Genomic DNA, 24,729 nt, shown 5'->3' on the forward strand with positions numbered 1-24,729 from the left:
CCGAGCCTCATTCTCATGATAGCATGGATATAGAAAGTATAGTATTTAAAACAGAACATTACGAATGCTGATGATAGCATGGAAATCGAAAGTATAGTATTTAAAACAGAACAGTATGAATGCTGATAGCATAGTATTTTTAAAGCATAACATTACGAATAGCTCATCAGTGTTAACACATACCGGACCCAGAGGTGCTTCCTCTGCTGATATGCGCTTGGGAATGTCTGGTCTCTGGAAAACAGTGCTTGTGAAGTTGACTCCGCACAAGTTGGGCTGGTTAAGGGGAGCACGCGCCCCACCCAGAACAGTAGCTTATCCGCGTGGGACTTTGGAAACAATCCTGCTCGGACAATCATGGGGCAAGACTGTGATTCTGGTGTTCGGCAGGACACCATAAAGTACCTAGAGCATGCACACTTTGTGATAGTGACATTCTGTCCTGCAACACCCTGGGCTGAGTGTTTTCCATACCTATCCAGCCCAGCTGACCTATCTAATATGGGGTCTAAGCAGGTGTTAAAGTCTCCTCCCCAGATTATAGTGCCTGGTTGCATCTCTCTGAGTCAACCAGAGTTTAGCATAAAAAGAAGGGTCGTCTATGTTCGGGCTATACACATTCACTATCGTCAGTACAGAGTACCCGCAATTGCCCTGTAATACCACAAAGCGCCCTTGGTCATCTCGTATTGATTTAAGGTGAGTGAAGGGTACTGTGCGCTTTACCCATATCAAGACCCCTCTAGCGTATGACGAATAAGAGGATGCCAGACGGAACGAAGACCACCTTGTTCCAATATGTTGTTCCCGAATATCAGTGAGATGCGTCTCTTGCAGGCAAGCTACATCAATATTATGTCTGTCTGGATACGCCAACACCTTGCGTATCTTCTGTGGATTGTGTAGGCCCCGTACATTCCATTTATTGAGATTTAATGGTCTACAATCCTTAGATGGACCTCCCATCTTGTATGTCAAAGTCTAATGTCAGCCCCTATGTGTTTGCTGTCGGAGGATGCCAGCCACAGGTGTGTCAGTGTTCAATTTGCCGGTCAGAGTTTTCCGTTTTCCCCATATCAGCCCCACCCACTCCACCACCCCAAACCTAGTGGAGACATCCCTTACAACAAACATCATCCTGTCCCATAGCCAACTTAATAGAAAAGAACAAAGAAATAACATAATGCAATAAAACTGTGCGGTTCAGGCGTGGGGGTCAGAGCTGCCTACCCATTTCCAGTAACCTCAGTTACATGAGTCTGAGCCCGCCGCGTCATGTTATCAGCTCACCCACTCACGTTACTTTCAATCTTATATGTGAAGCCGTTGGGCACAACATTACATTTCTAATATCGATCCCACCACTTTTACCGGCAGCAATCATGTCTGGCAAGATATCTAGCAAATGTCCACTTATCTGGGGGAGGGGGGGGCTGTCTGTTGTAGTCCTGTATGTTAAGCACCAGTGTCCAGCGTCTGCCGATTCTTGAATCATGTCCATGATCCCAGCCCCCCGCAGGTTCCATTCAGCCTTAATCCAAGCTATTCCACGTCTGACATTGCGGGTTGTTCTCCTTGTTCGCTTCTTGGTGATCTTCTTCTCACGCTATGCTTCCCCTTTTGTTTCAGGAATTTCTGCACCTCCGCTGTGTCATTAAAGATCCGAGTTCTGCCCTCTGCAGTGATTTTGAGCCTTGCCGGATATAGCTTTACCTAGGGTATGTTGAGCTCTCGAAGTTTCTGCTTTACATCCATGAACTTTTTCCGCGCTTCTTGCACTGCAGCAGTAAAGTCGGGATAGAGTGAGATGTTCATCCCTTCATGGGTTAGCGTGCCTTGTTCCCTGGCTTTCCGCAACGCCGCGTAGCGGTCTCTGTAATTTAGTAACTTAGCTATGATGGGCCGCGGCCTGGACCCGGCGGGTGGTTTCGGCGCCAGAGTTCCATGCGCTCTTTCCACGATTAACACCTCCGAAAAGGTGTCCCGTCCTAACATGGTGATTAGCAGTTTCTCAACATAGTGTTCCATTGGGCCCGTGTTCGTGGTCTCAGAAACTCCCATCAGGAGGATGTTGCTCCTCCTGGACCTGGCTTCCAAATCTTACGTCTTTGATGCCATGGCCACCAGCTGTTTCTCTATTCTCGTTTGTTTCACCTCCTTTTGCACCTGTGAATCTTCAGCCTCTGAGATTCGTCGTTCCGCCATATCCAAGCGCTCTGTGTGCCTATCTAAGCGTTCCGACATTCTATCAACCCTGTCGGTTAAAGAGTCGATTTTCCCATCTATGTTCGTCAGTGAGGTCTGTATGATGTAAAACATAGTTTGTGTGGCGTCATTTGTAATCGCTCCTGCCTCTGAGGGCGGGAGCGGGGCCTGCGCTTCCGTGGTGTTATCCTGTTGTTTTCTGGCCTTGTCAAAAATTATCTTAGGCTGGTTACGGTCCGTTTCCCCATTACTCTACCGGTATTGATTATAGTGGGTCAGTTCAGGTGGTCTCTGTGTAGTTGGGGGCGTAGAGAGTAAGTGCGCCGACCGGGGGCGTTTCTAGGTGAAGGTCAGTGCAGTGGCGCTGGTGCGCAGTCAGCGTAAGGTTGTCGAGAGGCTGCAGCGCCTCGGTCTTTGTTTCAGCGCCGGACCGCAGATGCTCGCCTGGGCTAGGTTGCCCCACACCTCCGCCTCAGTGCATCCGCCAAATACCCCCGGTAAGGTATGTTGCCGGCTCGGTGTCTGTCCCAGGCCCAGGGACCTGCCGAGTGTAGTAGCCTGTGTCGTCTTTTTCGCTGCAGGCCGTTGGTCCCTCGGTGCGTCACCGATCCAGCCGCTGCAGACAAGCTTTCCACCGCAGTATGGTCTAAGTGTCCCCCTTTTCCAGGTATCAGGGCCTCCTCGTCTCGCACCACGCCAGCCAGATCATCATGATGACCAGCCGGATCAGTCTGAGGGGCCAGGTCTAGGCCCGATCCAGCCCGCATCGAGGTCCTCGCAGCAGAATTATTTAGCGGAGGTGGGGTGGGGCACCAGGTCTAGGCCCGATCCAGCCCACATCGAGGTCCTCGCAGCAGAATTATTTAGCGGGGTGGGGCGCCGTGCCAGGCGGCTCCAGCCTCAAAGTCTTCGGGCCTTGCTTCACGGTCGTCTTCCGGGCCTTTCCCAGCGTCCGCGCGGCCCTCACCCCCCCAGGGCGGGTCACGATGCTGGAGCGTCTCAGCCCCTGCGCTCTCGATGTCTGCTGCGGCCCAGGACAGTACAGCGCGTTTCGGCGAGTATTGCGGGTGGGACTCGCCATGTAACGTGGCCGACGTGTGTGATCTGCGTCGCGGGTCCCGTTTTACGCGAGGCCGGGGCTTCGGCCTCACATTGCCGTCACTAGGCCCCCGGACTTCCAATCAGGTTCGCGGGCTCCGGGGCTTCGATTTTCCTCCCAATTTCTGTCTCCTCTCTCCCAGTGCCCCCAACAGCCCTCGGCATGTGTCGGTGCGGGTTCAACCGGAAAAAAAAGGATGGTTTCTTAAGGATTGCTTGGGCTCAGGCGAGGAGCTCGCTCAAGCAGCTGCCATCTCACTTCGCAGCTAACTCCGCCTCCCCCCCACCCCCAAAATTTCCTATGGAAATTAACATGGGGAAAACCCGTTTTGGGATCCCCTTTTTTTTTTTTTCTCATCCCCCCCGCTTGACGAATCACCCCCAAACTTTCAGGATAGGAGCTGACCTGTATAGACTTTTTTCTGGGAGAAACTTATTAGCAAAGCCAAAAATATTTTTCCTATGGAAACTAGGTCTACAACTACCAATATCAGCAAGGGGGTCCCGCAGGCCTCCTGCTTGAGCCCGACCCTCTTTAATATTTATGTCACCCCTCTGGCCAGACTTATGAGATCCTTGGGATTTACTCCCATTTTGTACGCTGACGACACCCAGCTCCTACTTATATTTGATAAGAACACACCTAACCTCGAACGGATGTTCTCTGAAGGCATGAAAGCCATCGCTGCCTGGATGCGTGCCAACTATTTACAACTTAATGCGGGCAAATCTGAAATTATGTTGTTTGGAGGAGCTGCCACTTATTGGTCGCGTACCTGGTAGCCGGAAGAGCTGTGTACTGCCCCTACCCCTAAAGAAGTTGTTCAGAACCTAGGTGTCAGGATGGATCACAAACTTACCTTTGATACTCACGCTAACACTACTGCAGGATCTTGCTTTTACATTCTTGGCCTCCTGTGAAGGATTTTTCCCCTTCTACCCTCTTCTACTAAGAAAACTTTGATGCAGGCCTTGGTGCTTAGTAGATTTGCCTACTGCAATGCCCTCCTGTTCTCAGCTAATCAATCTGCCATAAAAAGACTTCAGGTGGTGCAGAATACCGCTGCCCGACTTACTGTCAACGCCCCAGCTAGAACACCCTCTGCACCTCTCCTGAACCAACTCCATTGGCTCTCTATAGGAAAAAGGGTAACATTCAAAATAGGCTGTATTATTCACAAAGCCCTCAATGGTCAAGGCCCTTCGTATCTTGCAATTTAACTCTCTGCTTACACCCCGGCATGAACTCTTAGGTCCTGCTCTGAGCATCTGAGTAAAAAAGGCACGTAGTGGTGGGAAAGCATTCTCTCATCTTGCTCCGGCATTTTGGAATAATTTACCCTCACACCTGCGCTCTGGACTTACTCTGGCTCAGTTCAGAAAGATGTTAAAAAACCCACCTCTTTTAATCTTTCCTTCGTTTCTGGTATTCCCCACTGTCTTAAGCGCCGAGATACCCTCATGGGTGATTCAGCGCTATACAAGTCAATAAACTTCAAACTTCATATAGGATATACATGAAAAGACAGGGTCTGTGGAGAAAATACCTATAATGACCTTAGAAATTTAACTAAAACACAATATTCAAAAATAACAAGAAACACACCAGGGTTGTCAGCTGTGCCCACAGATCCTGGCGATCAAACCGGAACCCGCAAGATGGTAACAGCAAGGGTGAAGAACTAAATATACAGCCACAATAGACAAAGAGTTAGCAAGGAGGAGTGCTTAACAGGAAAGAATTGAAAACAAAGGACACACTTGGCAGAAAGTAAGAAACGAAAACCACTAGGATACAGGTAGCTAAGACTAAAGGAACAGGAAGACAAGAAGGTAGGAACTAGAATAAGAGGTAAATAAAAAAAAAGGCAGGAACTAGTAATAAATAAATACAAAAGGAGAGAGACTATAAGGGTGCACTAAATTGTACTGGTTCAGGAATCAAGAAAAGAAGGTACCACTGAAGGCAGTGTTAGTTCAAGGAACAAGGAATTAACTCTATCTCAGAAATCAAGGAATCAAGGTACAGGAAAAAAGGGGAAAGAAATTGCACACTTGGCAGAAAGCAGGTAACAAACCTACAGGGGAAACCAGTAGCAAGACTGTAGGCACAGGAAGACAGCAAACTTGGAACGGCAACAAAGGTAATGGGGGGGGGTTTGGGGGGGGGGGGGGTAAGCAAAGACTGGCAAAAGGGAAATACAGTAGGGAGGCTGCAAGGGTGCACTAAACAGTACTGGTTCAGGAATCAAGCAAACAAGAAGTAGCTAAGGCTCAGGAGTGAAAATAGCCGTGAAAGCAGTGCTAGTTCAGTAACAAGGAATCGCTATAGCTCAGAAAGCAAGGAATAGGTGTAGCTCAGGAACTCTGGAAACTATGATAACAAAAGGTCAAGAAACAAGGGTCGGCCTCGCAGGAACACAGCTACAGTGACCAACACTGGACTGAAGGGAGCTGGGGCTTCACAGAGCTCACAGTATTCACATGCAGCAGGTGTGAGCAGGCTTACAGTTGCCAGCTACAGGTGTGCTGTATTCCTCCACCCATGCTTGTCCTGCAGGGGCGGAGAGGGAGTAGTGAGCAGGGCATTATAGGTAATGGAGTTTCAAGCATGATCAGAGAGACTGGCTTCTCAAAACCCGGCATGGATTGGGAATGGATGGGAATTTCCCAATAGCATCAAAATGGCTGCAGGTCAAGATATACATAGATGGGAAGGTCCAGAAGCTTATTAGAACACTGGAGAGTCTCACAATACAGCACAATGGTGGTGGGCAAAAGAGAGCAGGGAGCGAGTCATGACATTTAGCATTTGGACCATGAGGACTGGAGTCAGTTGGCCAGCGACTACGCCAGGAGGATAAGGGACCTGGACAGCAAGGGTATGCAGGACTGAGAAGACAGAGGGAGCCATAACCCGCCAAGACAAGAACCAGGAGTCTCGGCTACAAAGACGAGGAGGACAAAGAAAACTAGGACATGGCCCAGAAGCACTTTGACCTCAAGAACGAGCTGCAGCGACAGCAGGACCAGTGTGAACTTGAGGACTAGGATCAGGAGAAAAAGCAAGAACATATGGATCAAGACCTGGATATCCAGATGTTAATGATTGGGACCAGGCCTTGAGGACCAGATCTAGGAAAACCAAGGATCTGGATTAGTGAGACTAGAATGAGGTCCAGCTGGACGACTAGTGTTGTGATATCGCTCTAGGGATGAGTGTTGCACTCTATAAATACTGTAAATAGAAAAGAACCAGGCCGGCCAAGTGTACAAGTACCAGCGCCATGGAGGACTAGGAGAGCCTGTGGGACCAGACCGAGAAGGACCAGTTCCTGAAAGACCAGGACTGAGTGACTTATACTGCCTGGTGCCAACCAGAATTATACTCTTTCCAAGTCAGTGCCTGCCTCCCCTCCCCCAACTCCATCTCCAAAATATAGAAATGAGTGCTGCTGCTTTCACATTTATCCGGGATCCAGCAGCACGTCTCTTGCACCGGAGCCTTTCTTGAACCCAGATGACGCATCTCTCCTCCTTCCTAAGCACGATAACACAAGAGGAAAGCACCCTCTGCGGAAGGGCCGCAAGAAGAGGGTGAGCCCCACATCTGAGCCCGTGCACGAGGCGACCCCACCCATCACTGCTGAATTAATGCCACAAATCACACACACAGGCTGCGGCTGAATCAGAGATTTAATGAAGGTCAAGACCCTGCGTGCGCAGCTATGTGAGGGTGTGTCTTTCCTCAGAATCTGATGCACCTGCGTAGCGAGGCAAGTAGAATCTACTACACATGTGCAATGGGAAGTGAATCTTCTGCGCATGCGTAGTGAGGATGAGTGAAATCTGCCCATACGCAGTTAATGATGGAGTTCCCCCTTAACATGAGAACAGGGTTCAGTGCTGAGGATTGAAACATTTCCTAGTTAGCATGAAGGAAAGTTTCAGTTCTATTAAGGATGCGGAGGCGAGGATTATGCATATCTATATTGATAGCAAGTTCAAAGGTAAAAGTAAAAACAACACAGCAATAATATTAGAACTCCCATGAACCAATAGTCCAATCCAGTAACAGTCCGATAAGCTATATAACACATAAACCATCGCAGTCCTTCCTCTTCTTTGCTGAAGGAAGTTAAGCATGCTTCCACATTCTTCGCATGCTCAGAAAAACATTTCGCTGGATCCCCTCCAAAACAAGGAAAACAGTCACCCACGCTCTGGTCACGAGCCGACTGGACTACGGAAACACCCTCTACGCAGGTACTACCGCAAAACTCCAGAAGAAACTCCAACGAATCCAAAACGCCTCTGCCAGACTCATATTAGACATCCCACGCAACGATCACATCTCTGGCCACCTTAAAGACCTCCACTGGCTACCCGTCAATAAGAGGATCACCTTCCGACTGCTTACCCACGCACACAAATCACTCTACGACATTGGTCCAGATTGCCTCAACTCACGACTGTCCTTCTACACCCCCTCCCGCCAACTACGTTCTTCCAGCCAAGCCCTCGCCACTGTACCTCGCATCAACAAGGCCACCATGGGAGGCAGATCCTTTTCATACCTGGCTGCTAAAACATGGAACTCACTCCCCGCTTACCTTCGCCTTACCCAGAACCACCTAGCATTCAGAAAGCAACTTAAAACGTGGATATTTAACAAGTAATCCTCCTCCCCTTCCTAAGCGCCTTGAAACCCTCCGGGTATGTAGTGCGCTATATAAATTCTTTGACTTGACTTGACTTCCTCATTCCATCTTTGATTCTGAACATGAAGTATGCAGCCTCTCCTCAACGAGGGCGTTCAAATTGGAAGCCACAAGATTCCTAATGAGCAAATTCTTACCGTAAGGGGAGGAAGCACACCTAATTCGTCTGACTTTGTTCTTATCACCATACTACCTCCAGCTACAATGGATCATCTCCTATGTTTTTTTATTTATTTTTTCACATGCGTACACCTGTTTACTGTGTTATCCTCCATTTTTGGGTGCTGTTTCCAAATTGATGTTTATACTACTCCCTTGTTCTTTCTTTCTGCCTATTATAAAGCGCTCTGATATCCTTCAGGATCTTCTTCGCGCTATATTAAACTTTATGAATAAAGAAATAAAAATGTGGTCAAATACCTGCTTCCAGGCGATATATTTTGGCAGAAAAATCCATTTGAGATATCAAGTTTGGTTTTGTATTTTTTCCGCACAATGTTGTTTATTAGTGCGACACTGTGTATTTTGTACTACAAATGTGCGACTTTCTGTGTTCAAGTTTCTGTAGTTTAACACTAGACTATATGAATGATCGTATTTCATCACAGGAAACAAGGGATTATTCATTGATATGGTGCAACTTTTTATTACAGCCCGGTACTCAAGTTCTTGCAGGATTTCCATCACTTGTTTTTTAGCTTCATGCTTAATGGGGTATTTCTTGAGGTTATGGAATTGTCCTCAGTTGTACTTCATGATAAAGGCAAATGTCATACCACCCTCATAGTTGCGGCATAACGCAGGAGCTAGTGCTAGTGCCCACTCCTTGGCATACAAGTGTAAAACCGATTCTTGAACAAGGTTGGAAAAGGCAGGTAAAATCACAGTTTCTCCGTTTAGGCAATCCATTACGAAATCAGGTCGAAATCCTTTTTAGCCAAAAGAATATTCTTAACCTCTAGTGAAGTCCTCCCAAAAGAGAAAATTAATGTTTCTAGGTACCTCCCCCTCCAATAGAAGTTGTATTTCGTATAAAAGATGGGGGACGCTTAACCTAATATCTGGTGTCTTGTTTTTTGTACTCGCTGCCATAGACAACAACCACACCCTCCTCGACCAAGGGCACACTGCAGCTCTGATCCTACTCGATCTCTGTGCGGCATTCAACACCGTCTCCCACTGCACCTTCACCGGCAGACTTTACGACGCCTGCATACAGGGAACCGCCCTTGACTGGATCCTCTCCTTCCTAACGGGCTGATCCCAAAGAATCAGACTGCCATCCTTCCTCTCCGAACCCACAGAAATCAACTGCGGAGTACCACAAGGATGGTCGCTCAGCCCCACTCTCTTCAAAATCTGCATGGCCCTCCTCGCCACCATCATCAAACAGTACGGACTCAGTATAGTATCCAACGCCCACGACATCCAGGTCATCCTCCCTCTCACCAAGGACACGACACAATCAGACAATAGTACATCTACTTCACCAGTTGGGTTTTACAATAATTGCACAAAAATCTCACCTGTGTCCGGCACAAGTGCAATCTTATCTGGGAGCTTCCATCAACACTCTCAAAGCTCTAGCCACTCCTAATATAGCCAGTGTAGGAAGGTGGATACCTGACTATGGTTACCCCCAACTTTTTGCCTAGTGTTTAGCTGGTTTTCGACTTAGTTGGCCTGGGATCCTGCTATTCAGGACCCCAGGCTATCTACTCTCTGTAAAATGGACTCCATGTACTCAAGGTACATACACAATTGGTAATTGGTTCACCTTGTTAGCCCCTGTATAAGTGTACCCTAGGTACTCAGGGCATAGGTGCAACCAAGGCCTACCAGGGGCTGCAGCATGTATTATGCCACCCCTGGCTGGCCACACAAATAGACACAACTGGCTGATCACTCAGCTGGGGCAAGGTCGTGTAATCACCCCTTGCTTAGGTATAGTATTCCTATACCTACTTATATATAGACACATATTAACCTATAAGTTACTCCTATGGCAGGCCTTAACAATCCTGGAGGCAGAGTGCTTGGTTATGTGTGAGATGGTGCTCTAGCATGAGCTGAGCCTGTCTGCAGCTTTCGGACCCATGTCCTTATAGCTGTTCTATGATATTGCCATACCATATACTCTTAAGTGCATTATAATCCTCGCGGTTAATGCTAACTTTGGTTTGGCTTTATCCAAACATGTCGTGTAAGGTGTCATACGCTTTGGAATACTACCCCCTCGCCAATTCTGGCGACGGGAGGTAGCATTCCACCCTTCTAGAGGGAGAAGACATGTTGTTCCTGACAATCCTGGCTAAAGTTAACCAGAGCCCCAGCGTCACAAAATGGATGCTGCTGCCACCGACACAAGTCTGACCTCCTGCTGCTGGGAGTCCTTCCAGTCACGGAGGTTTGGACAATAGGTTTCCTGCCTGGGGAGGTGCGAACACCACCCCAGACAGGACTTTGTGTATTAGGACAGGGAGGGCTAAATGAAATGAGACACTGCCTCGGGCACACTGGGTGTTCCATGCATACCCCAGTTTAAACCGGTTGCTGGGGCACTCCAGCCTCAACTCTGGCGCGAAACTGGACAAAGGAGAGGGGGTGTAATCCAGCCCCTTTTAGTTGTATAAAGGTAGGAGCTGAGTCCTGAGACTTTAGATTAATCTTGAACTGAAACTTGAAACAAAACTCTGGACCTTCGACATTCTGCTGAAGCTGAACACTGAAGAATCTCCCTTGTGGCCAAGGAGTGACCACCCTGAGCAACCAGGCACCATCCAGCAAATCAACAGCTTGCTTTGCTGATGTTCCCGCCGGAACCCGAGCACAGAGCCTGACAAGACCCAGACTTCCAGACCTCTCGTCACGTCTGCAGCGTAGCCGAGATCCGTGGAGGCGACGAGACACGTGGGACCGGACATCTTGAAAAGCCTGCAACTTGCTACCTGTGCAGCTTCTGAGGCCCCCTCGAAGCTGTACACTGGGGATTGAGAAGCCCCACTCCCGAGCATCATCTGCAAAGAAGATCAGCCCTCCACACTCCATGAGTTCTGCGTGGGGCCCTTCTGCTTTTGTTCTGCTCGAAGCGTTGTCTGGTTGCTGGCCCGCTGGCTTAAAATCCTTTTAATTTCCACCGCTGGTCTGGTTGCTCCAGACTGGCTCTTGCTTCCCTGCAAAGGTGAAGCACCCCAGACCTTGCTGGGCTGCAACAGAAGCCTTCTTTGAATCCTGCGTGGGTTGCCTTTGCCAAGGCTTGTTGACTCCAATCCAGAAGTCGACTCCCATCAGCGAGATCCTTCGTGGAACAGTCCGTATCCAGCTCCTGGTCTTCGTCGAAGCCTCCTGGTCCACGTGGCTGCGGAGACCAGCTTCAAGACAGCACCTGATTGCTCTTCGACATCGTCTGGTTCCTTCCTGGTTCCACCCGGTCACTGGCTAGTGACCCAGCCTCTGTCCCCTCTGCTTTCAGGTCCTCTTCATCCTCGATCCACCCTTGGATCCAACCGGACATCTTCCTCCAGGTCGCCTGCAGCATCATTCTTCAGGTCACCATAGGATTCAACGACGAAACCCGACACATCTTGACACCTATGCACCCGCCGTCCGTGGGTGAGGTAACACCAGTACTTCGGTACTCCCAAGGGTATTGACTATCCAAGTGTCTAAGTCTTTAGTTGTTTCCTCCTAGCTAAACCGGAAGTGTCCTAAATCCTTTTAAATCTAACTTCTAAGTTCCCATTGACTTTGCATTGAAAACCCGCGTGTGTGTAAAGACACTGCACACTCTGCTTGTGGGCCTCCTACTTCTGAACTATTGTTAGAACAGTGTAGCCCCAGCGATGCCCTAGGCCTTCCCTTTCTTCGTGACGTGGTACTTATACAACTTTCTTAATATATGGGTTGCTTCGCCCCTAGGGCCTAACCGTAAATTGTGCAACTTAACGTATAATAACTAAGTGTCTTGTTATGTGCTTGCACCTCTGACCTCATAAAGAGTTCAGAGGGGTTGTGTTAGAAATAAATACATCTATATTTTATATATATCCTGTGTGGTGTCCTTTCATTTGGTATTCAAGGGGTTACATATGGTAAAACAGCTGGCTTTACACGCCCTCAAGAGTCTTTTAGCCTAAGACTGCTTTGTCCATGCTACCCCTAGGATAGCTGGTCTATAAGGTTGACTTTACAACCATCACCATAAGGGTTGTTTGGACTGGTGCAAGGTGATCACTAGAATAGTGAACACCATATACCAGGCCAACTTCTCACAGCCAGGATTCACAATATCCAGGCCACACTATTACAATTTCAACCCCACCAATCATTACCAGCCAGAGTCTTAATGCAACTGCTGGGAATTACGGCATCCTGCGTTGCAATCGTACCTCATGCAAGGCTTCACATGCGTCCTCTGCAACAATGTCTAGCGAGTCAGTGGAATCAATCACAGGGAACCAGATGTACGGCATTATTTTGCATGCGCAAACGGGTTTGCGAACCCGTTTGCACATGCAAAATCACTGTTGGCCATGTACAATTCCGAAATAGCGAGTCGCAGTTTATTTGCGACTCGCTATTTAGGAATTGAGAGTCACAGTTAGGAAAGGCCATTCCCTTCCTAATTGCGTTCGCAATGCTATGTGTGAATGTTTTGTGACCACAATTGCGGTCGCAAAACACTCGCAAATTACCACCCTCTTCAAGAGGGTGGTAATGCAGTCGCAATTTCGAATGGGTCCCCTTTTACTTTGTGACTGTCTAAAAATATTTTTTAAGAGCAGGTAGTGGTACCAGGGACCACTGCCTGCCCTTAAAGAATGAAACAAAAACGTTTCACTTTCTGAAAATTAAATGCATCCGTTTTCCTTTAAGAAAAACGGGCGGCATTTAAAAAAAAAAAGCTGCTTTATTAAAAAGCAGTCCCAGACGTGGTGGTCTGTTGAGCCCAGCAGGCCACCATCCGTGGTAGGGCTGGCATTGCCAATGGGCTCACAAATTGCGAGAGGCTCATTAATATTAATGAGCCTCGCAATTTGCAAGCCCATTGGGAATCGCAAATCAGTGTAATAACAACTACTGTACATTTCATTTAGCGCCTCACAATAAGTCGCAAATTGCGAGGCGCAAAATGAAAGGGTCGTACATCTGGTCCAGGATCTATTAACTGATCTAGTGTTGGTACACCGCCGCAACCATCGCTCGCTGCAGTGGTGGAACCCTCAAAACTTAGCAAAAGGACAGCCTTTCATTGACCCGATTCCACAGACACATCGTTAACCGGTTGGGGTGCCCATCTTCAGCATTACAGAGTCCAGGGGCTGCGGTCGGACAAACACAAACATCTCCACATCAAGTACCTGGAACTTCTAGCAGTGTTCCTGGCACTCAGCTTTTCTCACCCAACTTGTAGGCAAGACTGTCTTAGTTTGCACTGACAACATGACAGCAATGTACTACCTACAGAAACGGGGAGGGACTCACTCTCTCCAGCTGTCGTGCCTTGCACAAAGCATTTGGTATTGGGCGATTCACCAGAAAATCTATCTCCTAGCAGAACACCTCCCAGGAGAAGACCATCAGATTGCAGACCTGCTCAACAGACATAGGCAGCAAGTCCACGAGTGAGCACTTCATCCCCAAGTTCTTCTTCCCTACGTTAAAAAATGAGCTTTCCACAGATAGATCTGTTTGCCACAGTGCACAACGCAAAATGCCCAAAATCTGCATCCAGATTCCCACACCCTGCATCCAAAGGCAATGCCTATGGACGATTTGGTGAGGGATATTTGCTTACGATTTTCCGCCTCTCCTGCTAATTCCATTACTAGTTCAGAAGCTCATACAAATGTCCCTCACTGATCTTATTTGCCTCCTCATGTTCTCGTCAACCTTGGTACTCTCAGTCTTAAAACTATCAGTGGTTCCACATCAAAAGCTACATCTCGCACCTTGTCTCCTCACTCAGAGCTATGGAGAAATCCAATTCCCAGAGATCTCAACCTAGCGATTTGGCTCCTGAAGTCATAGAGGTTGGTTATTTACAACTACAACCAGACCATGAATATTCACAAGGAAGCTAGAAAGTCTACTACTAGAGCATGTTATACAGCAAATGTAAACATTTTGTTGCCTTTTGTAACAACAACAATATCAATCATCTTGATGCTTTTGTGCGGAACATCCTTTTGTTATCGGTTGCATTTACAGCAATGTGGATTAACTTACACATCCATTTGTTTACACCTGGGAGTCGTAGCTGCATACTTGCAAAATAGACAACACCTATCTCTCTTCAGAGCACCAGTGATTAAAGCCTTCATGGAAGGATTAAAAAGGGTTATACCGCTAAGTATTCACCCTGCTCCAGAGTGGAACTGAAACATAGTCCTTACAAGGCTAATGGGCCCGCCTTTTGAACCAATGCACAAATGTCCGTTACAATTCCTATCATAGAAAGTTGCTTTCCTTCTAACGATAACCTCACTAAGGAGAGTTGAGGTACTTCAGGCTTTAACTATACAAGAGCCTTTCTTTCAACTTCACAACGATAGAGTGGTACTACAACTAATCCTAAATTTCTCCTTGAATGAGTTTCTGCTTAGTGGCAATTCTTGTGCGAAATCAAATTAAAATAATATAACATTAGCATTTTCATCATGTATTGAACCATCCTAATTCCTGTATAGAATTTATGTGCTGCAATGATAATAGAAGCAGATAAAAGTAATTAGCAAAATAAGCACATTGAACAAAATCAATAGTTCCACCATCTTTCTAAAATAATGTACATATGCAAGCATATAAAAACTGTATATAGCGTTTTCCTACTTTGCTTTCCTGTGTGTCTGTTGGTCTCTGTGTGTCTGTCTCCCATTCCCTGTAGGGAAAGTATGTAGCTCCCCGTTGTCGAAGAGTCAGTCAAGAGGGAGCACACTGCATTGAATAATTTCTTGGTATGCACTTTTTATTAGTATTACAGGAAATCACAGTGATTGATTGTCTTTGTTATATTCTTCTTTCCCACAGGGTCTTCCACTTCATTCCCTTAGGTGAGCCTCGGCCGCGGTCACCTCTTGGACAGAAGGTAAAGACTCAGGTAAGTGTTTTTGCTTTATGGTTTAATCAAGGGAGGATGTGAGGCATAAATAATTGCTATGCATATATGTGAAGGGAGGGGGTTGGAGCAACCAAAAGAAGAAGAGTAGCAGATTATTTCTGCTCTTGTCTTTCTTTTCTGTCTCACTTATTTCCTTTTTCCTGGTTCCCTTTCAACCCTCCGCCTCCCCTCCCGTCCCTCTTTGATTCAGCCCCTTTTCAAAATCCTGTGGATGCCCACGCACCTGGAAGAGCCACGTCCCTCCAGGGCCGTGGCGTGGTGACTCTGTGTCCTTCAGTGAGGTCTGGTCTCCATCTGTTTCGGCTTTCCTTCCTCCGCCAGGTTCAGGTGTTCCACTCGCCGACAAGCTGTTACCTCCCCTGGGCTCCGGTTTTCTCTCTCGAAAGGCTGTTAGGTCTTCTCTGTCTTTCCGGTCTTCCCCCGCTGGTTTCTCCGCCTCGCGTTCCCATGCTGTGTGTAGCTGGACCAACTACTGACCAACCTGACTCGCTCTCCACCCCACCATCTTGAAGGGTGTATCCTCTGATGTCCGTCCTCCGCTCTGGCTTAAAGGGGCTGCCTGCCAATTCCCCTCTCTCCACTTCTTGATGACAGCAAAGAGGACAACTGGTAAAAGGGGACTGTGAATATAGGAGGGCAGAAATATATGAAGGGATGGCATGGCACTCCTTATCCTCTATCCCATCGTCTACCACAGGGGCTACCTGACGCACCTCACCCCCAGATGTTTCCCTTTCGTCGAAATGAGGGATGCGTAAAAGAAAGTCAGTATTGCTTTTATCAGACCCTTTTCTATGACCGATCTCAAATGAGTAGTCAATGCCATCTCGTCGAATGGTGAAGAGGTGTGGTGCAGCGGCCAGGGCAGCTGACTTCGGAGCACAGGGTTCACAGATCGATCCCGGGCTCTGGCGGCAGCTCAGCTCAGCACCATGTGATTCTTGGCAATAGCTGACTTAATTTCCACGACTGCCCCCATCACCTTGAGACTCGTAAGGGTGAGTGGTTTGCGCTTTACAAATAGTTTTATTTTTATTTACAGTAGGGTTGCAAAGCCAACAAGCACTTGCAATGCAATAGGTCTCGCATTAGGTAAGTTTGACCTATTTGTATTTTAAATGACACATTTTTTATTTGTGTTGGCTTTGAAAATAGCAAAATTAATAGCTTTGTCATTTACAATGCCAATAGTTATAACTTTCGCAAATGTGACACCTATAGCATTTGTAATGCAATATATGTTGTATTTACGTGACTTAGATGTATTGATATTACAAATAACAATGCCTTTTCATTTTTTTAAATAATGAATACTTAAATAAGTTATTGTAATTTATAACGGCAGTAACTTAAACGTTTGTAAATAACTTGTGAAGATTATGTTCAGTGCATTTTATTGTGACCAATTCAAGAACAGAAATGAAATATTAACATATTTTTGTGACATTTGTAATAAAGCTTGAAACATTGATAGAACATATTTGAACCAGTTGCTGTTAATTGGTTGCACAGATTGAACCTGTAGTGGCCTGAGAGATGTTGTGGTGGCGACGAGTGATGCTGTGGCGTTCAGTGATGCTGTGGTAGCGCATAGTAATGTTGTGGTGCCCCTGAGTGATGCTGTGGTGGTGCTGAGTGATGCTGTGGTGATGTGATAGATAGATAGAGTGAGTGCGATAGATAGAGTGAGTGCGATAGATAGAGTGAGGGGGATGGATAGATAGAGGGGGGATGGATAGATAGAGGGGGGATGGATAGAGTGAGGGGGGATGGATAGATAGAGGGGGGATGGATAGATAGAGGGGGGATGGATAGATAGAGGGAGGACGATAGATAGAGGGAGGACGATAGATAGAGGGAGGACGATAGATAGAGGGAGGACGATAGATAGAGGGAGGACGATAGATAGAGGGAGGGCGATAGATAGAGGGAGGGCGATAGATAGAGGCAGGGCGATAGAGGGAGGGCAATAGAGGGACGGCGATAGATAGAGTGAGGGCGATCGATAGATAGATAGATAGATAGATAGATAGTGATGGCGATAGATAGTGAGTGTGATAGATAGAGAGATAGAGTGATTGAGTGAGGGCAATAGATAGATAGAGTGAGAGCATTAGATAGAGTGAGGTACAATAGAGAGGTACAATAGTGAGGTACGATAGAGTGAGGTACGATAGAGTGAGGTACGATAGAGTGAGGGCAATAGATAGACTGAGGGCGATAGATAGATATAGAGTGAGGGCTATAGATAGATATAGAGTGAGGGCTATAGATAGATATAGAGTGAGGGCGATAGAGGGCGTTAGAGTAAGAGCGATCCTTCTAACAGGTAGCAGTGACACCACAATCTGCGTGTCGTCTGCGTAAGATGTTAACTCAAACCCATGAGAACGAATGACTGGCGCCAGGGTGGAAACATAAACATTAAACAGGGTGGGACTCGGGACGAGCCCTGGGGCACCCCACATGGGAGCACGAAAGGTTTTGACTCGAACTCCCCCAGAGCCACCACCTGACTCCTGTTGGAGAGGAAAGCCTTCAATATCTTATAAGCTTTCCCCTGTATCCAGCAGGCCAACAACGGTCCACCAATATTGCATGGTGGTCCGTATCAAAGGCCGCTGACGGGTCCAACAGGATCAGGGCGGCTTTGCCACCTACGTCCAGCACTTTCCTGATGTCTTCAGTTGATTTAATTAAGGCAGTTTCCGTGCTGTGCCCAGCTCTGAATCCATGCTGCGATGGATCCAGGTCCTGCACAGCTCCTAAGAATGCACTGAGCTGACTGTTCATGATACCCTCTATTAACTTGGCTGGTAAAGGTAGCCTGGCAATGGGTCGATAGTTGTTTGGGTCCGAGATATCCAAATTGGATTTCTTAAGAAGGGGTAGGATTGAGGACTGTTTCCAACAGGATGGGAATTCGCCGGTCTCCAGCATGATGTTAAACAATTTGCTTAGTGTGGTGGCTATGGGGGCTGCCGCTAGTTTCGCGATAGCAGCCGGGCAAGGGTCACGAGGAGAGCCAGATTTAATGCTCAACAGCCTTTTCCTTACCTCCTCCTCGCTTACTGGGGAGAAGCTCAAGAGCCTGCCCTCCCGTGTATTAACCCCAGCAACATCCTCGCTTAACTGGGACGGGTACAGGGACCAACCCTCTTGTATGTTAATCGTCTCGGTCTCCTGACTGGCCCCTGGCAAGTTGGCCCTGACATGACCGTCCAGCGAGTTAAAGATTGTCTCCACCTTATTTAGAAAGAACTTTGCTAAGCCCTCGCATAGTTCCTGACTGGGGGACCTGGTATCAGGCTTGGGGGCTGCCAAACTCGAAACTGCCTGGAAAAGCTCCTTTGGCGAATTCTTGGCCTCCTTGATACGTCTAGTGAAATAGGTTCGTTTAGCCTTCCCTATCGAATCTTTGTAGAGTGCCAATCCTGATTTAAGTCTCTTTTTATCGGCCTCATAATAGTTTTTCTGCCAGACCCGTTCTAATTTCTTGCAGACGATCTTATGTTCCCTAATCTCCTCAGTAAACCACGGGGCCGAAGGACACACGCGCGTGGGGTAGCGGCATTTGGGTGGTGCTAATCGCATGCAAGCATGGGCTACCCAGTTGGTGTAATTTACAGCCGCTTGGTCCACATCTAATGGGAGAGATACCATAGAGGATCCCGAAAGGCCCTCGAGGGAAGATCCCTCAGTCTTATTCCACTCCCTGCAGGTCCTAGCCGGTTGCCTGCCTCGATCTAACGGGAGTGGCAGTGGAGATGTTAAAACAAATGGCGGCATGATCTGACCAGGAAACCGGGCAGATTGAGGTGATTTCCACGTCCGGATGATTGGAGAAAACACCGTCGAGGGTATGGCCGGCCTTGTGCGTGGGGCCCACCACCAACTGTTTCAACTCAACACCATCCATCATCTCCAGAAGCTCCAGTGTGTCAGGGTCTGAGCTGTTATCTAAATGAAAGTTGAAATCCCCTAAGACAGTGAAGGTTTTTGCACATATGGCCTCCTCTAGCATACTGCCTAATGCCGCTAGTAATGGGGTCTTAGTCCCAGACGGCCTATAAAGTAAACAGCCCCTCAGGGCTTGGTGATTGGACAGGATGAAATTAAATGCCAAGGCTTCGCCCAGTTCGGGCGCCACTGGCTGAAAGTTCCCTTTAATAGAGCTGTGGTAGAGAATCGCTAGACCGCCGCCTCTCTTACCCTGCCTGTTTTAAACATAACAACGATAATTAGGAGGGGTGGCCTTGACGATGTCCGGCCCCGAGGCTGCATCTGTCCTGGATTCGGTTATGAAAGCAAATTTAACTTCCTTATCCTGTATCATCTCCGCCAGCTCCAGGCTATGTTTAACTAGGGATCTGGCGTTGAGCAAAAGGCATCTGACATCTGCAGACTCGCTCTCTACCTTCTTGCTAGCTACATTAGCAGTGGACCTGCTCGTGTGCATGTAGATAGTTGGAATTATGCTGTTGCAACTGGGGCATGACCGTGCGAAATCCTGCGTACCCCTGTTGAACTCAAAGCATGCACATCTCGCTGTCCTGCCTCCTCTCCCCGAAGACAACAGCATTTTGCGATCGTACATTACGCGGCGTACCTTAGCTGGGGGACCCCGGCCAGGGGTCCTGGCGCTAGGCACGTGTCTGGCGCGGACGGGCTCAGACGGGCTGGCCTTAGGCGCGCCTTTGGCGCAATGTCGGCGCGCCCGCTGCGCAGTCGCGCCAGTCCGTCTTTTGTAGTGCGGGGGGGTGAAAAGACTAGAACGCTCGCCATGGCCCGCTCAAGATGGCGGCCGTCCAGGCGAGCGGCTAGTCGCGTTTTCCCTCGTCCTTGACGTAATGCGCTGTGCCCTGGGGATCTTAACACTGCAGGATCTCTAACTGAGCCTGCACCCTCACCCGGTAATTAAAAATTATTCTTTTTGGTATTTTCTAAAAATGATTGTTTAATCAACGCAGCCACAACCAAAGGACCTGTGCAAAACTCGCATTTAATATTGGCAATTAAATAACAATCCGCAACCTAGCTCCCGGCTCACCCCTCAGGAGCGATCAAGCAGTTCGGTCGCGCCGGCCCGTCTTTTGTAGTGCAGCCGGGTGAAAAGACTAGAACGTTCGCCTTGGCCCACTCAAAATGGCGGCCGTCCGGGCGAGCGTCTAGTCTCGTTTTCCCTCGTCCATGACTTAATGCGCTGTGCCCTGAGGATCTTAACAGTGCAGGCTCTCTAACTCAGCCTGCACCCTCACCCGGTAATAAAAAATTATTCTTTTTGGTATTTTCTAAAACTGATTAAACAATCAACGCAGCCACAAGCAAAGGACCTGTGCAAAACTCGCATTTAAAAATGGCAATTAAATAACAATCCGCAACCTAGCTCCTGGCTCACGCCTCAGGAGCGATCAAAGGTGAGTTTGAAGGGTGAGTTAGAATATAAATAACGACGATTATTCAAAATCAATAATGCTTCAGATAAATGGTCTCTCCAATTATTTAGGGTACCGTCTGACAATTTACACAATTGGTCCTTTAACAGACCATTCACCCTCTCAATCAGGCCCGCAGCCTGTGGGTAATAGGGTATGTGAAACACCCATTCAATGTTGTTCTCCGCACAATACTCCTGCACCAACCTCCCTTTGAAGTGTGATGCATTGTCGGACTGCACCTGAAGTGGAGTACCATAGTACAACGTTAACAAATCCACAGTTTTAAGAGTATTCACTTGAGTAGCTCTTTTACAAGGGAAAGCAACCAAAAGACTGCTGTATGTATCGACAGCAGTAAAAACATATTGACAATTCTTACTCATGGGAAGGGGGCCTATATAGTCAATCTGCCAAATTTGGGCAGGAGATTTGCCTCGATGTAATTGACCTTTCACTATTTGGGGCACCTCTCTGTCGAGAGTGTTGACATATGGGAAAATGAAGTATAACTGTTTTAATCAAATCAAGGGGAATATGAATGCCTATGTCAGCAGCCCAACTGCTAGTGACTCTCTCTCCGAAAATGTCCCGCTTTTTGGTGTTCCCACCTCGCCAATCCCGCCAAATCAGAATTTTGTTTGTCCACCATTGCCTCAGAAATTTTAGATTTCTCATCTGTAATATGGTTAAACAGTTTCTTAATAGAATCAATATGTGTATGAGCATCAGCATGAAAGACTGTTCCATTACTTTGAGGAAGCAATTCCCAAATGTCCTGCCACAAGTCTTTTCCCCATATTTCTTTTGAGTGAATTTTCCAATTATGAGAATGCCACGTAGCAGTTGACCATTAGCAGTTGACCAAGAATCAGTGAATACATGACATGTTCCTGGCAATTCCTGTTTCAAAACTTGATACACAGCATACAATTCTGCAAATTGACTACTTTTCCCTTCACCGGTGGTACTTAACAGTTTGAGTGACAGGATTGTAGGAAACTGCCTTCCAGTACCTCTTTTCTCCTATGTACCTTGCTGAACCATCCGTAAGCCACACATGTTTTCTATCCTCAGATGACAGGTCATCGATCGGTTTACCCCATCTAACAGGGGATTCCTGCACTACAGGTACGGAGCAATCTCTTTCTGCATCTACCAACGGCGCCAGCGCCACTTGCTCATGTAACATCGCGACACCCTTCGGACCTACGTGAGCCCTGTCTTGTATATACCATTTCCATTTAATCCCACTCGCTTCCTGAGCATGACCAATTCTATGAGTTTTCGGTGAACTTAAAACCCACTGCATGATAGGAATTTCAGGTCTCAAAACCACGTCATGTCCTAATGTCAATTGCTCGGTATCCACCAGAGCCCAATAGAATGCAAGTAATTGTTTCTCAAAAGGTGTGTAACTAACGATCACCAGCATCGGGTAACTTTTTAGTCCAAAATCCTAATGGTACTTTTGTTCTACCCTGTTTTTGCCATAAATTCCAATTTGCATATGGACCTTGTTCAGACACATTCAAATCCACATCACCATCACGTACAGGCCACAAATCCAAAGCATGCTGAATCGCTTCTTTCGCCAAATCAAACGCATCTTGTTGTTGTTTATTCCATTCAAACGCATTCTTTTTGCGGGTAACTTTATACAAATGGGCCAAAATCTGACTCAAATGAGGGATGTGTTGGCGCCAAAAGCCAAATAGACCAATAAATCTATGGGCTTCTTTCCTTATCCTAGGAACTGCAAACTCTGCAATTTTCTGTTTCAGTTGTGGATCACTTCTCGTTTCCTTTCATGCCACTGAATGCCTAAAATTTTTACTCTTTGTGCCGGACCTTGCAACTTGTCAGGATTAATTTCCCAGCCTCGGCTTTGTAAATGAGTAACAATTGGGTCTAACTGAGTCTGAACTTGGTCTTGCTTCTCACCTTGAATTAGTATGTCTTCAATATAATGACACACCTACATATTGGATTTACCAGTACTTCAGCTAAATGCTCTGCCACCAGCCGATGACAGATTGTTGGACTATGTACATAGCCCTGGGGAAGACTTCTGAACGTCATTTGACGCCCGTTCCATGTAAAACTAAATTGTTCCTGAGACTCGGGGCAATTGGAATGGAAAAGAAAGCATTATCAATATCAATGGACGCATACCAAGTTCCTGAATGTTTCTGGATTCTTTCAATTAATGTTAAAATGTCAGGTACTGTAACAGTCAAAGGGGGTGTATGTTTGTTCAGTTCGCGATAATCAACTGTCATGCGCCAAGAGTTATCACTTTTGCGCACTGGCCATACAGGATTATTCCAGGCTGAGGTAACTGGAATTACAACTCCAGCATCCATTAGATCTTGAATTGTAGCACTAATCTCTTCATGCCCACCTGGAATACGATACTGCTTCATTGAAACTACCTTTGTAGCTGGGGGAATTTTTATAGGAGGAATCTTTAAACGCCCAACTCTCACAGACTTTGATGATAGGTAATTTTTGTCTCCAAATCGATAACATCCGTCATCTAAATGTAATGTCATACCGTTTAAAAAATCAATTCCGATGATGTATTCACAAAGGGGTACTACCAATACAAAATATTCTTTTCGGGGAATTCTACCTATTTTCATTTCAAGATTAGTTTGTACTGCGGGGGTTTCTTTACCACCTAAACCAGTAATAGTAAAATATTGTCCTTTAAACTTCTTGGGATTTCCATATATCAAAGTGGCCTCCGCTCCTGTATCTACTAATGCTCGGGCCCTCTGTACATTACGATGTCTCCAAAAAATCTCAATGTCTACATAGGGTCTATAATCTCTACGAGCCCAATTGCGTACTGGAGCTTGACCTATTTCCTAGTCATTTTTACTGCGTTCTGACGCCCAGGACAAATCAGGATAAAGACTCTCATGCCACGTTTACGGAATAACATCCATAATCTCCCATTCGACTCACAATCAATGTCCTCACGTCTCACCCCATCATTAATTAGGGCTAGAAACATGTCAGGTCTAGAAAACTTGTAATGATCAGTACGACCTTCAGGTCTAGATTGTCTTTCAGGTTTAATCCATTCACCCAGTTCACCAAGTTCACGCACTGCCTCAATTACATCAGACAAGGGATTTCCCGTTTGATTAATCAATACCGTCATCATCACCTGCTTATAAGCAGCAGGGGCAGTACGAATGATTCTATTTCTCACAGAAGCATTAAGCAAACCATCCATCAACCTATCAGCCGTGCCTAGAACAATAGCAGTTTTCATCACTTCTTCTTTCAATCTCTGTGAGGCATCTCTTAAAGTATACCACGGTTTCTCATTAAGTGGCCAATCAGATTCAGTAGGGTATTTGTGATTACAGCCGTCCACTGCCAATTGCAGCAAACTAGTCTGAGCGGCATTAACATAATTTCGAAAATGTTCTTGTAAAGTCGGATCATAACTTAGCGTACAAAATTTCACTGAATCACCCAGATCGAACATGATTCCTGCAGCACCCAAATCAAAAATACAAACCATCCACGTGAGTAAAGACTCACCCGGCTTTTGTTGGAATCTATCCAAAATTTCATTAATCTCCTGTTGTGTAAAATCTTTCAAACTGTCTAAAGGAATCCCTTGAGGATTGCCAGGAGCAACCTGCAATTTTCTTCGAAATATAGGATGAGCACGAACCTCTGTGCGGTCATCAGGTTTACAGTCCCTTCTAGCACAAGAAGAATCACGTGTATCATTCTCCTCAGCCGAGGAGAAAGATTCAGATGAATCCCAGATGTTACCATCCCACTCGTCAGGGTTCCAATCGAGCCCTGCTTTCGCAATAATTGACTCGTCCTCGTCTATTTCTGTATTTGTATTTTGCAATACGTACTGCAGCTCTTTCTGCAATAGCCTGATACGTTTCCAGTTGATCTGCCAGTAATTTATTTTGACACCTCAAAAGCGTGTTAGCATTCTGCACTTCAACAAGCTGTCCTTCGGGGGGCAGAGCTTGCCAGCTTCAATGGCGGACGCATAAGCAAGAGGCTCCTCGCCATCACCCTTGAAATATCCTGAAACCGATCCTTAACTGACTCAGCCAGATCGTAAAGGCACCGAGAGGCATACTTGGAGCCTCCGCTGCCGCTC

At 46.9% G+C, this 24,729-nt stretch overlaps 1 protein-coding gene across 2 annotated transcripts in view; it reads left to right on the forward strand.

Moving 5' to 3' along the window:
• The window catches only part of LOC147683787 (uncharacterized), a 130,490-nt gene that overhangs the window by 57,037 nt on the left and 48,724 nt on the right, over window positions 1–24,729 (forward strand). Inside the window, exon 2 of one of the 2 annotated variants that reach the window (XM_086944152.1) lies at window positions 15,054–15,123. The gene's annotated coding sequence lies outside the window, so the exon portion shown is untranslated. Of the gene's footprint in view, window positions 1–15,006; window positions 15,124–24,729 lie in introns of both variants that reach the window. The other variant, XM_086944153.1, reaches the window with a different exon arrangement.

Source organism: Lissotriton vulgaris, chromosome 11, assembly GCF_964263255.1.
Source record: "Lissotriton vulgaris chromosome 11, aLisVul1.2, whole genome shotgun sequence".
Lineage (NCBI taxonomy): Eukaryota > Metazoa > Chordata > Amphibia > Caudata > Salamandridae > Lissotriton > Lissotriton vulgaris.